Source organism: Vidua macroura, chromosome 6 (assembly GCF_024509145.1).
Source record: "Vidua macroura isolate BioBank_ID:100142 chromosome 6, ASM2450914v1, whole genome shotgun sequence".
NCBI lineage: Eukaryota > Metazoa > Chordata > Aves > Passeriformes > Viduidae > Vidua > Vidua macroura.
Window position 1 is genome coordinate 1,425,545 of NC_071576.1, and position 16,041 is coordinate 1,441,585.

The 16,041-nt window shown below is 46.7% G+C and overlaps 1 protein-coding gene across 1 annotated transcript in view; it reads right to left on the minus strand.

The window, feature by feature from the left end:
* Window positions 1–16,041, minus strand: part of MDGA2 (MAM domain containing glycosylphosphatidylinositol anchor 2) — a 207,523-nt gene that overhangs the window by 123,606 nt on the left and 67,876 nt on the right. The window lies entirely within an intron of this gene.

Sequence of the window (16,041 nt, forward strand, 5' to 3'; positions counted from 1 at the left end):
ACTCAACAGCTCATGGGAACAAACACTTCACCCAGGAGTCCCTGAGGAGCTGCATTTCATGGAATCATGGAATGGTTTGGGTTGGAGGAGTTTAAAGATCCTGTTCCAGGTCCTGCCATGGCAGGGACACCTCCCACTATCCCAGGTTGCTCCAAGCCTTGAACATTCCCAGGGATTTCAGATCTGTGGGATTTGAGGCTGCCCGTGATGGGTCTGGGAGGATAAATGAATTCATATTTCCATTTTTTTCCTGATGGTTTTGTTATTATTGTAATCACAGAATGACAGAATGGTTTAGGTGGGAAGGGACCTTAAATCCCATCTGATTCCAACCCCTGGACACCTCCCACCGTGCCAGGACGCTCCAAACCCCAGTTCTCCACGAGAGCTGGAGAGGGACTGGGGACAAGGGATGGAGGGACAGGAGCCAGGGAATGGCTCCCAGTGCCAGAGGGCAGGGATGGGTGGGAGACTGGGAATTGGGAATTCCTGGCTGGGCTGGGATTGCCAGAGCAGCTGTGGCTGCCCCTGGATCCCTGGCAGTGCCCAAGGCCAGGTTGGAGCAGCCTGGGACAGTGGGAGATGGAATGGGATAAGGGCTGCAGTGGGATGGGATTTAAGGTCCCTTCCAAGCCAAACCATTCCAGGATTCTGCGATTCCATGATCACAGGGAATGGCCTCCCATTTCCAGAGGATACATTCCCTTTTTGGGCCAACTCATGTCCTTGGAATTGCACATCCCAACACTTCCTTTTTTCCCAGGGAAAGCACAATTTTTTTCCTGCTCCAAGGAAAAGCCGGCAGTGACCAGGCAGGACAGGAGCATCCGGATTCTGTGCCAAGGATCCCAAGGAAATTGCTCTTTTCCAGCTCAGTTGTTGTAACACACTGGGAAAAGGAGATTTCCTTTTACTTTCCAGCAGAGGAAAACTCTGGAAAATCATGGAAAAAATCAGCAGCAAACCCACAAAGCTACAACTCCTATGGAAGAATTTCTGTGGTTTTTTTTAATTTTATTCCCAAAGATTCCAGAGTAATCCTGAGACTGGAATCTGGGAATGCCTCCAAAAAGAAATAAAATCAATTAAATAAAAGCAATTTTTAAAAATCCATTCCTTCACCTTTGAACTCAGATTTTACACATTGACATCCAAACTCTGGAAAATCAGGCAGATATTCAAGAGGTCTGAATCCCAAAAATTCAGGATTTGGCTTTGGAATGGCAGAAGAAACTTTCCTTACCCTTCAAGGCTGAAAGTCCAAATATTACTGGAAAAATAAAGGGATTTTAAGAAATTGCTGAATAATTTAAAGGTCTTTTAATTAATGGATCCTGAGGGAAAAAAAATATTTCATTCTTAGGTAAACTGGTAAAACTTCAGTGAAAAAATGGTTTAAAATAAAAAAAATATAAAATCCCTTTACCCTGCTCAGTTGGATCAGTCTTTTTTTTTTTTACTGGAAAAGCAGGATTTAGAGAAACACTCACAAATTCTCTTCTAAAAAATATTGGAATAACCTGGCCAATTATTAATTGCAGCAATTAATCTTCAATTAATTTGGATTATTTTGATTCCAATGTTGTTCCTTAGGACTTCCCGATGTTTCCCTGCTTCCAAAAAATTAACACTTTAATCCTGAATAATCCATAAACGTTTTTTCTATCAATATCCAACTGAAGAATGATGGATTTTCCATCCTGCATGGCTGGAAAATGCCTTTTTCAGCATTACCTGGGAGCTGAGGTCAGGAATTTCACTGAGTTTTTTTCAGGATTATTTGAACCTTCCTAATGGGAAATTCTGGACTGGCATCTACCTAAATTATCCCAGGAATTTGAGGAAATTATCTGAACAGCTCCAAATTTTGTGTATTTTTTAAATTCTCCCTGCTTTTTTTTTTTCAGCGACTTTAATTAATTTTTTTTAATTTCATCTTCACAATAAAGATTAATAAATAACAAATAATTTAAGGGCAGAAAGAAGCAGACAAAGCTCCATTGGAATTCCTAATGATTCCTTTTTATGGAGGCTTTCCAATGCTGGAATTCCATGTCAAACCCCTGGAATCACAAACACATCCTCATAACTTCAATGCCTGGGAGTTCCCTGGAATTCTTTAAAGGCAAATAAATGCGACATATTTTGTCATTTTGAGCTTCTAAACCAGCACAAAATAAAGCCTGGGGATGAGAACTCCATAAAATCCAAATCCAGACTCTTATTTCCCTTGTGGACCAGTCTAAATCCTATTTTTTTTTTTTTTTTTCCCACGGACAGAAGAAGTTTGCTGTTGTTGCCATTCAGGTTCAGGAATTGATCAAATCCTCACATGTTTGGGGGGGAAAAAAAAGCTGAGGTTTAATTAAACCCGCAGGATTTAGGAGCTGTTCCAGAGGAAAGAGCTAAAACCAGGAAGGATGGGCACTGGGAAAGCTGGAAAGAAGGGAATTAGATCCAAGGATGAGGCAATTCCAGGAGTTCTGTGCGGGAGTTACCTCCCAGGAGCCAAAATTGCTCAAAAATGCACCTCTGCTAGGGAAACAGGATAATTGGGAATGCTCACCTGGAGAAGGGAAGGATCCAGGGAGAGCTCAGAGCCCCTTGCAGGGCCTGAAGGGGCTCCAGGAGAGCTGGAGAAGGACTGGGGACAGGGGATGGAGGGACAGGGCACAGGGAATGGCTCCCAGTGCCAGAGGGCAGGGATGGATGGGAGATTGGGAACTGGGAATTCCTGGCTGGGCTGGAATTGCCAGAGCAGCTGTGGCTGCCCCTGGATCCCTGGAATGCCCAAGGCCAGGTTGGACACTGGGGCTGGAGCACCTGGGACAGTGGGAGGTGTCCCTGCCATGGCAGGGGTGGCTTGGAATAAGATGGTTTTGAACATCCCTTCCAACCCATTCCGGGATTCCATGGAAAGAACTGGGAATGGGGAGGTGATCCCAGTGTTCACCATTGCTCCATGGTGAGCGCTGCTGCTCCATGTCCCAGCACTGCTGTGAATTCCCAGCGAGCTAAAAAATTCATTTTTGTTCCATAAACCAGAACTTAATCAGAGTAGGAATTTCCCATTCCCTCCAACTAAAGCTTCTACAATTCCCTTGGATTAAAATCCAAGGAAAGGGCACAGAAAGCCCTTTCTGTGTAACCTCGGGAAGATGTGGAATATCAAGCAAAGGTCTGGAGAAAAACCACAGAACTCATTAAAATAACAAAGATTTCCTCAGCAAAGCAAGAGATAAGCTCAGCAACAGCACAGTGTCCCAGGAAAAATCAGGGAATAACCATCAACAGATTTAAAACACCCAGGGAGGGAGCAGAAATCAATTGTGGATCAATTCCCAGTATAAAAGGCAAAGTTAAGGAAGTAACAAAATGGATCAGGAATCACTTCCCATTTGCTCAGCCCCAAATGTTCATGCAAAACATCTTCAACCCATGGTGTTCCCTTAAATCAGAGTCAGCACTTCCAAAGGATTTTTCTGGGAGTGCTGGAAGTCCCAGGGACTGGAAATCTCCTCAGCACCAGGATCAGCTCCATGAAACCATTCCCAGGTTCAGGATTTCCACCATCCAGCTGCCAACAATGCACCACCCTCAGTGCCCAAAGGTGTAAAAATCCCTAAAAATCATTGAGTATTGCAAGTTTTCCCAGGAATTTGCCTCCCTGGTGCTCCCTGGAGAAGCTCTGAGATCCCAGTTTACCCCAGGCCAGAGGTGAGGCCTTCACCCACTTTGGGAATGGGATGTTTGGAGGATGGAGATCTTTGGAGCTGCTCCCTCCCATCCCAAGCAGGACTGGGGAACCAGGAGCCAGCAGCTCCCTGTTCCCAGAGGGATTTGTTTCCCTCAAAGGTAAAAAGGCATCAAAATGTGTTTGTGTCATTAAATTCAAACACTGGAGTCTAAACAGAGAGGGGAAAATGCCTTAGACAGATTTTTTTCCACTGGAAATTCACTCCGCAGAGCAGATTCGTGGTTCAAAGTGACAAAGCTGTAGTGAAACCCAGGCAGTTCAAATTGAGACTTTTTTTCCTCTTAAAACAACAATTTCAGGTGTTGTTTCTGCTTTTCCTTCTCCCCATCTCCACTCATTTTACTCCCCTTGAAGGAGTAACAAACAGGGAAGCAGCTTCACAGAGCACCCAAAATGCTGTCACAGATGACAACGACTCAACTGAGCTCCACACGAGGAAATGTTTCTTCTCTAAGCTTTCAGCAATAAAAATCTTGGCTCCATTGCCTGTCACAGTCGTTAGGGGAGGGATTTTGGGGCTGACAAGAAGATTTGGGGATGGGAAGTGTCATAAATAAAGGAACCCGAATAAAAACCCCAAAAAAACAAAAAGGCCAAACAAAACCAACCAAACCCTCTTTCAAAAACCCCAAATTGGTTTTCAGGAGATTCCTGTCTCTCATAATTTCACAGAATCGTGAAGGTTGGAAAAGCCCTCCAAGATCATGAAGTCCAACATGGCACTGCCAGGGCCAGCACTGCCCCGTGTCCCCAGGTGCCACATCCACGTGGATTTCAAATCCCCCCAGGCATGGGGACTCCACCCTGTACCTGTGCCACAGCTGGGGAACCCTTTTAGGGGAAGAAATTTTCCCAAATATCCAAACTAAACATCACAGAATCCCTGAGGTTGGAAAAGAGCTCCAAGATCAGAGTCCCAGCTGTGCCCGATGCCCACCTTGTCCCCAGCCCAGAGCTCTGAGAGCACCTCCAGGAATTCCTTGGGCACTCCAGGGATGGGCACTCCAAAGCTCCCTGGGCAGTGCCAAGGCCTGAGCCCCCTTTCCATGGGGAAATTCCTGCTGCTGCCCACCCTGAGCCTGCCCTGGCCCAGCCTGAGGCCGTTCCCTCTCTCCTGTCCCTGTTCCCTGGAGCAGAGCCCGACCCCCCCGGCTGTCCCCTCCTGGCAGGAGCTGTGCAGAGCCACAAGGGCCCCCCTGAGCCTCCTTTGCTCCAGGCTCAGCCCCTTCCCAGCTCCCTCAGGAATTCTCCAGCCCCTTCCCAGCTCCCTCAGGAATTCTCCAGCCCCTTCCCAGCTCCCTCAGGAATTCTCCAGCCCTTTCCCAGCTCCATTCCCTGCCCTGGACACGCTCCAGCCCCTCCATGTCCTTCCTGTCATGAATGACCCCAACTGACCCCAAGATTTGAAGTGAGGTCCCACCAGTGCCAAGCACAGTCTCCAAAGCTTCACCCATCCCTAATTTTTTTTCTCCATCAGGCCCACACAACATTCCCACCCTCCTCCAAGGCAGATTCCACAGGAAGCCAGGCTGGTTTTTGGGAAGCCTCTTCTAGACAAGACCAAATCCAGCTCAGTGGAGCTCCCCCAAGGCCGGGTTTAAGGGGCTCCGTTCTCACCACGTCGTGCTCTGGAACATCACTGAGGTTATTGATTCCCTGCAGATCAATATCAGCCTGTTTGATTAAACCTGTTCCCATTGTAAAACTCCATAAAAAAATCATCCAGAAAAATCGTGCTGTCCTTCAGACAGTGCCAGCAGCAGAGGAAGAAACTCCAGGAAAATCCCGAAATATTGGGAGCTGATGAATCCCAGTTTATGTTCACATCAGAGCTTGTTGGTATTTCCAGAATATCCTGGCGAGACTGGAAATGAACCCCACCCTCATTTCCAGGAAATTTTCTGAACTAAATCCCAAATCTCAATGATCCAAACCCTAAACTGGTCAGTAATCCAAACCCTAAATATCAATGGACCAAAGCTAAGTTTCCCAGAGATCCAAATCCTAAATCTAAAAGATCCAAATCCTAAATCTCCCAGAGATCCAAACCCTAAATTTTCCAGTGATCCAAACCCTAAATCTCAAAGATCCAAACCTTAAATCTTCCAGAGATTCAAACCCTAAATCTCAAAGATACAAACCCTAAGTCTCCCAGTGATCCAAACCTTAAATCTCCCAGTGATCCAAACTTTAAATCTCCCCACCATCCAAACCCTAAATCTCTCAGTGACCTAACCCTAAATCTGTCAGAGATCCAAACCTTAGATGTCCCAGTGATCCAAACCCTAAATCTCCCAGTGATCCCAATCAGCTGTGCCATATTTTCCTCCCACAGGACCCCAATTCCTCCCACTGCTCTCGCTGATCCCAAAATGGGAGTGAGAGTCTGAGCTGCCACCGGGTTCAGCTGTGGTGACAAAGAAAGGAGCTGACATTTGATTTTGCTGGAAAAGTGAGAGAACTGGGAAGGGGGAGCAGAGAGAAATGGGTAAAGGGTGGGAATCTCGATAAGAGGGATTTGGCAGCCCAGCTTGGAAGGAAAGGCATCGACAGCAAAGGCCAGGCAGGAGCAGCAGCTGCTGAGAACGAGTCACAGATCCTGCAAAAACTCCCTGATTCCTTTAAAAAATCAGATAAAATATAAAATATTCCTTAGAAAATCAGGAATCAGATCAACCAGCTGAACAAGGGTTATTTGTTTGGGATTTTTCCTTTAAAAATCCCTTTTCCCTTTCCTTTCCTTTTCAAGGTCCTGATGGTCACAAAGTATTAAAAAATGCGATGACACAAAATTCTGGGATCTAAACACATTCCAAAAAGGAGATTATTGCTTGGTGGGAATTTAATCCATCCATACCTTCTTATCCCATTCACTGGATGCAGCTTTTCCATCAGGCAATTCCAAAATATCAGCCTGAGCACATCCTGCCTGCACAATCCAGCTGCTGGAGACAGGACAAGGAATGTGTGGAATCAGTCAGGGTGGAAATTACAAAGATTTTGACTGAATGTTTCCATGTTTTTTCCTCTGTGAGCACCGATTTTCCCTTTTTTTTTTTTTCCAGAGAATAAACTGGCAAAGTCTCCCCAGGCAGGAAAACACCTCAAACAATGTTTAAAAATACTGGAAAAGGCTCAAATCTCTCCTTCCCCAAACCTGGCATGGCTTAAAAAGATGTTGGCAATTCCTTTGTTCTGGGAAAAGGAATTGGAAAGGTGTTGGCATCCCACTGGCTGAGATTCCAGCTCATTTCCAATTCCAGTAGAAGAAAAACTCGGCAAACTCCAGTAATCCCAAATAGCATCATTCATGTCTTGTGGAGCGCTCCTGGCACACCTTCCAACGACTCCCACGAGTGCCAAGGAACGGAATCTGGGAAAGCTTCCCACATTTCAGGAGAATTGCAAGGAGATGTAAAGAAAGAAAAGGGAAAAAAAAAAAAAAAAAAAAAAAAAAAAAAAAAAAAAAAAAGCCTGGATCAGCTTGCAGCTAGAAATAAAACCAGGACTAAGGGCTGGGATTAAGAGTTTGGAAAGGCAGGGTTAAGGGAATCAGCACAATGGGAAGAAACAATGGGAATTTCCAAAGGGAAGGGAAGAGAGCTAAAAATCAGGGAATGTTTAAAACTGGACAAAGCACAGGGAAAAGGGGACAGCCACTAACCCATAACTGCCTGAGGGACAGGAGGGACAGGAGCCAGGGAATGGCTCCCAGTGCCAGAGGGCAGGGATGGATGGGAGATTGGGAATTGGGAATTCCTGCCTGGGCTGGAATTGCCAGAGCAGCTGTGGCTGCCCCTGGATCCCTGGCAGTGCCCAAGGCCAGGTTGGACATTGGGACACCCTGGCACAGTGGGAGGTGTCCCTGCCATGGCAGGGGTGGCCCTGGGTGGGATTTGAGGTTCTCCCAACCCAAACCATTCCAAGATTCCACAACAGTTGATGTCTCTTCCCAACAACACCATTCCAACCCAAATCATTGCAAGATTCCATAGCACTTAAAGGCTTTTCCCAGTTTCACCATTCCAGCCCATCCATTCATGGAATGGTGCTGTTGGGAACCCAACCCATCCATTCCTTGATTCCACTGAACTTAAAGGCTCTTCCCAGCTACACCATTCCAACCCAAACCACTCCATGATTCTGTAGCAGTGGAAGGCTCTTCCCAACAGCACCATTCCAACCCAAACCATTCCAAGACTCCATAGCACTCTAAGGCTCTTCCCAACTGCACCATTCCAATCTGAACCATTCCAATTCCCCACATGGGAATGGCTCCTGGATTTTCCAGACTTGAAGGATTTTTTTTCTCTTTTATTATAATTCATCTTTCTTTGGCTCTGGTGCAAATTCCCTGGATTTCTTTTCCACAGCACTCTAAGGCTCTTCCCAACAACACTACTCCAACCCAAACCATCCATGGAATGGTGTTGTTGGGAACCCAACCCATCCAGTCCATGATTCCACAGCACTCAAGGCCTCTTCCCAGATACACCATTCCAACCTGAACCATTCCAACATTCCACAGCACTCAAAGGCTCTTCCCAACAACACTACTCCAACCCAAACCATTCCATGATTCTGAAGAAGTTGAAGGCTCCTCCCACTACACCATTCCATGATTCCACAGCAGCTGAAGGCTTTTCCCAGCACTGCCATTCCCACCCAAACCATTCCATGATTCTGAAGTTGAAGGCTCCTCCCACTACACCATTCCATGATTCCACAGCAGCTGAAGGCGTTTCCCAGCACCGCCATTCCCACTCAAACCATTCCATGATTCTGAAGAAGCTGAAGGCTCCTCCCACTACACCATTCCATGATTCCACAGCAGTTGAAGGTTCTCCCCAAAAACACCAGCTACACCATTCCATGGTTCATTCCCACCCAAACCATTCCATGATTCTGTAGAAGCTGAAGGCTCCTCCTACTACACCATTCCATGTTCCACAGCAGCTGAAGGCTTTTCCCAGCACTGCCATTCCAACCCAAACCATTCCATGATTCTGTACAAGTTGAAGGCTCCTCCCACTACACCATTCCATGATTCCACAGCAGTTGAAGATTCTCCCCAAAAACACCAGCTACACCATTCCATGGTTCATTCCCACCCAAACCATTCCATGATTCTGAAGAAGTTGAAGGCTCCTCCTACTACACCATTCCATGTTCTACAACAGCTGAAGGTTTTTCCCAGCACCGCCATTCCCACTCAAACCATTCCATGATTCTGAAGAAGTTGAAGGCTCCTCCCACTACACCATTCCATGAGTCCACAGCAGTTGAAGGTTCTCCCCAAAAACACCAACTACACCATTCCATGGTTCATTCCCACCCAAACCATTCCATGATTCTGAAGAAGTTGAAGGCTCCTCCTACTACACCATTCCATGTTCTACAACAGCTGAAGGTTTTTCCCAGCACCGCCATTCCCACCCAAACCATTCCATGATTCTGAAGAAGCTGAAGGCTCCTCCCACTACACCATTCCATGTTCTACAACAGCTGAAGGCGTTTCCCAGCACTGCCATTCCAACCCAAACCATTCCATGATTCTGAAGAAGCTGAAGGCTCCTCCCACTACACCATTCCATGTTCTACAACAGCTGAAGGCTTTTCCCAGCACTGCCATTCCCACCCAAACCATTCCATGATTCTGAAGATGTTGAAGGCTCCTCCCACTACACCATTCCATGATTCCACAGCAGCTGAAGGTTCGCCCGAGAAACACCAACTACACCATTCCATGATTCCACAGCAGCTGAAGGCTTTTCCCAGCACTGCCATTCCAACCCAAACCATTCCATGATTCTGTACAAGTTGAAGGCTCCTCCCACTACACCATTCCATGATTCCACAGCAGTTGAAGATTCTCCCCAAAAACACCAGCTACACCATTCCATGGTTCATTCCCACCCAAACCATTCCATGATTCTGAAGAAGCTGAAGGCTCCTCCCACTACACCATTCCATGATTCCACAGCAGTTGAAGATTCTCCCCAAAAACACCAGCTACACCATTCCATGGTTCATTCCCACCCAAACCATTCCATGATTCTGAAGAAGCTGAAGGCTCCTCCTACTACACCATTCCATATTCTACAACAGCTGAAGGCTTTTCCCAGCACTGCCATTCCAACCCAAACCATTCCATGATTCTGAAGTTGAAGGCTCCTCCCACTACACCATTCCATGGTTCCACAGCAGTTGAAGGTTCTCCCCAAAAACACCAGCTACACCATTCCATGGTTCATTCCCACCCAAACCATTCCATGATTCTGAAGAAGTTGAAGGCTCCTCCCACTACACCATTCCATGATTCCACAGCAGCTGAAGGCTTTTCCCAGCTCCGCCATTCCAACCCAAACCACTCCAATCCCACACATGGGAATGTCTCCCGGATTCCCCAAACTTGCAGGATTATTTCTCTGTCATTGTAATCCCACTTTCTTTGGCTCTGGTGCGAATCCCCTGGATTTTGCCAATGCTTTCTCCTTAACGATGTATTTACCTAATTAGCATAATTGTCTGCAATTATGTAATTAGCGTTCATATGTGTAATCATTGGAACATGTAATTAGCCCTAATTACACCATTAAAGCCTGCGAGTCAGAAATATCTTTATCATTTTGATTGACAGGCATATGGGAAGGGGGGAAAAAAAATCCCACTCGTTATTTTTATCTCCTTGAATCACGAAATCTGCAGGAGGATCCAGGATTCAGCCCGGAATGGCGCTGGAATTATTTAAAAATTTGATATTATTGATCAAAATGATAACGAGGTCATTCCGTTGGAAGAAAAGGAGAAAAACTACTCGAAAATAAGGAAAATTCAGGAATGTGCAGCAAGATTTTTCTGGAAAAAAGAAATTGGTAATTATTCTGAAATATTTAATTTTTTGTGTCTAATATCATAATACGAAAATTAAGGAAAGAGTCCCCAAATGTAGCAAGATTTTTCTGGAAAAAGAAATTTAAAATTATCAAAAATAAGGAGCAAAATTCATGAAAGAGGCACCAAGTGCAGCAGGATTTTTCTGGAAAAAGAAATTAAGAGTTATCTTGAAATATTTTAACTCTAAAATTCACTTGATCTGAGGAAGAAAAATAATACAGAAAAGAAGAAAACAGAGAACAGCAGTGAGATTTTTCTGTAAAGAAATTAGGAATTATCTAGAAATATTTGCTTTTTCTAATTCTTATATCACTGGATTTCAGGAAGAAAAATAATACAGAAAAAGAGAAAAACCTTGCAGAAATTGTTCTGTGGAGATGCTGTCACAGCCTAAAAAAAGGATTTTAAAACTCCTTGGATTTTTAGTCCCTCTGAGAAAACCAGATTTATCTGAAAACTCAATATTTAGATATAGTTTGTTTTATTTTAACATCTGTGCTGGGGGCCAGCACTAGAACAAACACCTGGCATGGAATAATTTAATTGGGACAGCAAAAATAGGGATTTAAAAATTATTTTAAAATATTATTCCTTTACTTTTAAATATTACTTTTAAACAGTGACCCCAATTAAATATTTGGATTTGTTTCACGTTCAACTTCTGCTCTTCTGGTTCAAGGGTTCTTGGTTTTTTTAGAAGTATATTTTAAAAAGCCAAAAAAAAAAAAAAAATTAAAAATCAAGTGGCTGAGCTGCCCAAAAATTTGGGAGGAGTAGAGGGGAAGCCTTAAAAAGTGATATTTGGGAATAAATCTTCATTGGGAATATAAATATTCCTGGATAAAGATTTTCCAGCCTGATGAACTCCATTGCAGTGTCCAAGTTCAGGTGAAAGGCAGCAAAATCCACCTGGAGCTTCCCAAATCATTCCCAGCTGGCAGAGGAGGGAGGAGAGCTCAATCCAGGAGAAAATGTTTTCCATGGAAACGTCAGCATGGAGAGTAAAACATCCCAGAAGGATCCCGAGGGGTCGTTCTCCCATCCCAGCAGGAACATCCCAATTTGTTCCACTTCTCCCACCTCAGCTGGGCGAGGTTTTGGGAGCAGAATTTCTTCCCTTAAAGTTTAAAAGCCACAAACTCCAGAGCCTTAGGAGTTCATGGCATCACAGAATCCTGGAATGGTTTGGGTTGGGAGGGATTTAAGGATCATCCCATTCCACCCCTGCCATGGCAGGGACACCTCCCACTGTCCCAACTGCTCCCAGCCCCAGTGTCCAACCTGGCCTTGGGCACTGCCAGGGATCCAGGGGCAGCCAGGAATTCCAGCCCAGCCCAGGAATTCCCAATTCCCAATCTCCCATCCATCCCTGCCCTCTGGCACTGGGAGCCATTCCCTGGCTCCTGTCCCTCCATCCCTTGTCCCCAGTCCCTCTCCAGCTCTCCTGGAGCCCCTTCAGGCCCTGCAAGGGGCTCTGAGCTCTCCCTGGAGCTTCTCCTCTCCAGGGGAACATTCCCAGCTCTCCCAGCCTGGCTCCAGAGCAGCTCCAGTGCTTGGAGCAGCTCTGTGGATTCCTCTGGATCTCTCCAGCAGCTCCACATCCTCCTGCTGTTGGACCCAGAGCTGGAGGCAGCTCTGCAGGTGGGATTTCATGGACAACATTCCTTCCCCTCCTTCCACAGCAATGGGAACGATTCCCGGTTATCCTCCAGAAAAGCCTCCCAAGCGTTTCCTTGGGAGATCTCCTTCCAAAGCCACCAGCACCGGCTGATCTGCATCAGCTGCTGGTTTCCCTGGTTACCAAATTATCCATGTACTCATCAAACCCATCCCTTCCCAGCCAGACCTCCCAGCTCCAGCCTTTATTCCAGAACCACCCCCATCCCTGTAGCGGGAGACCGGAATGTTTTTCCAGGTGCCCGTGGAAAAACAGCTCCTGGTGCTTTATCCCAGAGCCGCTGCTCCGGCCTTTCCTGAGCCCGTCAGAAACAGGGAAATAAAAGCTGACAGCACAAAGGGAAAACAAAACACCGCAGAGCTTTGGGAGGGGAGAAAACAGATGGAAAATATTCAGAGGACAAGTGTCCATATTTCAGGAAAACTGGAATTTTTTCCTGTTTTCCTTAAAATAATAGGAGAGTCCTGCTCTGTGGGTACTGGAAATTTTCCGTATGGGATTTCCAGCACATCTAAGCTGCCCAAATGTCAAAATGAAACTGCTCTGGTGCCACTCCCCAGCCCTGATGTCATTCCAAGCTCCATGAGATTCCCTCCAGGCTCATCCCAATGATTGCTGAGGCTGTAACAAGTCCAGGCTCGATATTCCCAACTGAGGGAGTGGGGTTCAAACTCAAACTTTCCTTGCCTGATGCTGCTTTTTTTCTGGATTTAACTTCTTTGGATTGAACCTCTTTTTATCTGGATTTGACCTCTTTCCCTCAGCGCTTCCAAGCCCTTTTTAGGAACCTGCAAACACATTCCTTGTGGAGAGACAGCAGCCACCTGGAAACAGGAAAACTGGGAGGAACTGCTCAAATCATTCAGGATAAAACAGCTGAGGAGCTAATTCCTTTTATCAGCTTGCAAACCATTGGAATCATGGAATGGTTTGGGATGGAAGGGACATTAAAGACTATCCAGAGTTCAGGATGAGCTCAGAGGCACCAGTGGCTCATTCCCAAAGATGCTGGTGCAGCTCCAGGAGTCCCTTGCTCCGTGCTGTGGATGCTGTGATTCCTGCCCTGGATTTCTGGCACAATTCCTGCTCCTTCCTCCCGGCAGACAGAGCAGGGCAGGCTGGGAGCCCTGCAGAGCTCTGCAGAGGTGTGAATTCAGGTGCTGCGCTCGGGGGAGAAAACATCAAATAAACTCCCCCGAGCAGCACAAACGTCATGTGAAGCTTCACCACAGAATGCTTTTCATGCCGGAGCAGGATGGAAACATTTTTCCTTGCTAAACAGGAGCTTTATCCAGTCAAACATTTAGGAAAGTTTTTTTTTTTTTTTTTCCAGCATAAAATCCAGGCTAATTTAGTCATGAGTCAGGCTGGGTTTTGTCAGGTGCTCAGTGAACATTTGTAAAGTCTTCCCGTGAACTGAGGAGTGTCAGATGGAATCAGCATCAATTTTCCTAACAAGGCTCCAATTACTGCTCCAAGGAGCTGTGGAGTGGGGTGGGAAAACAGCTGCTCCCGTGTGAGGGACCCACCATCCCCCTCCCCTCGGCTGCACCGGCACTTGATAAGAATTCTTATCAATTAACACCAAAAACGTGGCACCCACTGTGCCTCGAAGGAGCCTTTTATGTCTCCCTCACAGCCAATAAAAGAGAGCAGAATGTGGGGGTTTTGCTGTGGGTTTTTTGGGAATGCTGCTTTTCCTGTTCTCATGGATGGAGTGCCAGGGAATGGGAATTTTTCCTTTCCAGGCACTAATCAGGAGAAGGCAGGATCCTGTTCTGCAGTGTCGGAGGAGGCTCCGCCAATCACGGGGAGTAATTAGGGGGATGCATTTGAAATAATTAAGGGGTTTTTATAACGTGCCACAGTTACCTGGGTCTGTTCATGGGAGAGCTCGGTGCTTTCCAAGGAGCTTATGAGTGACAGGATAATGGGGAATGGCTTTAAACTGACAGGGAATTCATTTAGCTGGGATATTGGGAAGGAATTCCTGTCTGCGAGGGAGGAGAGGCGCTGGGATGGAATTCCCAGAGAAGCTGTGGATCCCTGGAAATGTCCAAGGCCAGGTTGGAGCAGCCTGGGATAGTGGGAGGTGTCCCTGTCCATGGCAGGGGGTAGCACTGGATGGGCTTTAAGGTCCTTCCCATGCAAGCCATTCCATGATTCCATTAATTCCATATTCATATATCTATGTTTATATAGATATATAAATATGAGCTTCAAGGCTCCTTCCAAACCAACCATTCCCTGCTCTGTGTCACTTGGGTCCCCTCCTTTGGCCACCCCAATTCCCAGCAGGCAGGATGTGTTTTTCCAGGCCCACAGCCCCCTGGAGCAGCATTTCCCTGCCTCTGCTCCGGGCTCACAATCCCGGGAAGCCGCCGGGATCTCCTGGCAGCTCCAAGGGGAGCAGCTCCTGCCGCCTCAGTGGCATCAGCACAGCACCCAACTCCTACAAGTGGAAAGAAAACACAACCAAACAGAGGCAGGGAGAAATTCCAGGGCTCCTAAAAGCAGATCCTCCCCTGCTTTGCTTCCCAGGAAAGCCGTGGATCCGACACGTTCTTCACACCCCACCAGCACCGTGAGCACTCCTGGATTTTTCCGAGAGAAAGGGATGTGCTCCGATGGCCCTGCCTGGAAGAAGGGTGGCAGGAGGATGTGAGGAGGAGGTGGGATCTCGTTAAGATGTGTTGCAACCTCAAAATAGGAAAAAAAAAATCCCCCGAGTGTGCAGCTTCCAGATGGTTGGAATGACGTGTGGCACTGGCAGCTGCTCCTTCCCGAGCCTCGGGAATGACAGGGGACAAGAGTGGGGAGGCAGCACCTGGGAGAGGGAGGGACATGGTGGGAGGGCCAGAGGTCACCCTGCAGCACAGGGAGGGGCTGGGGGAGGATTTGGGCACTGTCCCCTCTCAACTCCGCACATTTTGCTGCTTGGAATGTGCCATTCCCACCGGGATAATGTCACCTGAGGTGGGACAGCACTTGGAGGGGAACCACTGGAAAAATCCAGGGGAAAGCAAACCCCAAGGAGGGGGGGGGTTGGACTGACAAACAAGGTCTTTATAAACTCCTGGAATCACTGAGATTGGAAAAGCCATCCAAGATCAAATCCCAGCACTGCCAAGTGTCGGAGTCTCCCCCAGATTGGGGTGACCCCGGGTGGTGGTAAAGTCTCTCCTCCAACCCGTGCCTTCAAAGAAAGACTCAGTAGTCTTCAGTTGTCCTGTCTCAAGGCAGTTTATTGTGTGTTATCTCAAGGCACTCAGACTCCCTGACATTGTCCCTGACTCCTTCTCCCTCTGCGTCTCTCTCTCCGTCTCCCTTCGTCTTCGTCACCCCCGCCCAAGGGCTGGTGCCATCTTTTATATCACACATTACCTGTTAAATGTTTATAGTTTTTCCCCAATGCCTATCACCTATATTGAACAGTGGCTTTCTACTCTAAACCAATCTGTGAGTGCCAACATCACCAAGAACATGGAGGATGGGAAGGAGAAAGAAGGAGGACAGGGCACGCCCAAATCTCTCCATCTCAGAACCTCTGACCCCCATGTACAAAACTCAGACCCCTCTGCACAAGGCCTAAAACCCCCCTGTACAGCACTCAAAAATCCTACCTTTCACTTTGTGACTACTTCTACTATAATATCTAAACTTTTGTGATTTCTTGTTCTTCCTGCAAGGTTGGTAAATTGTTCCATGG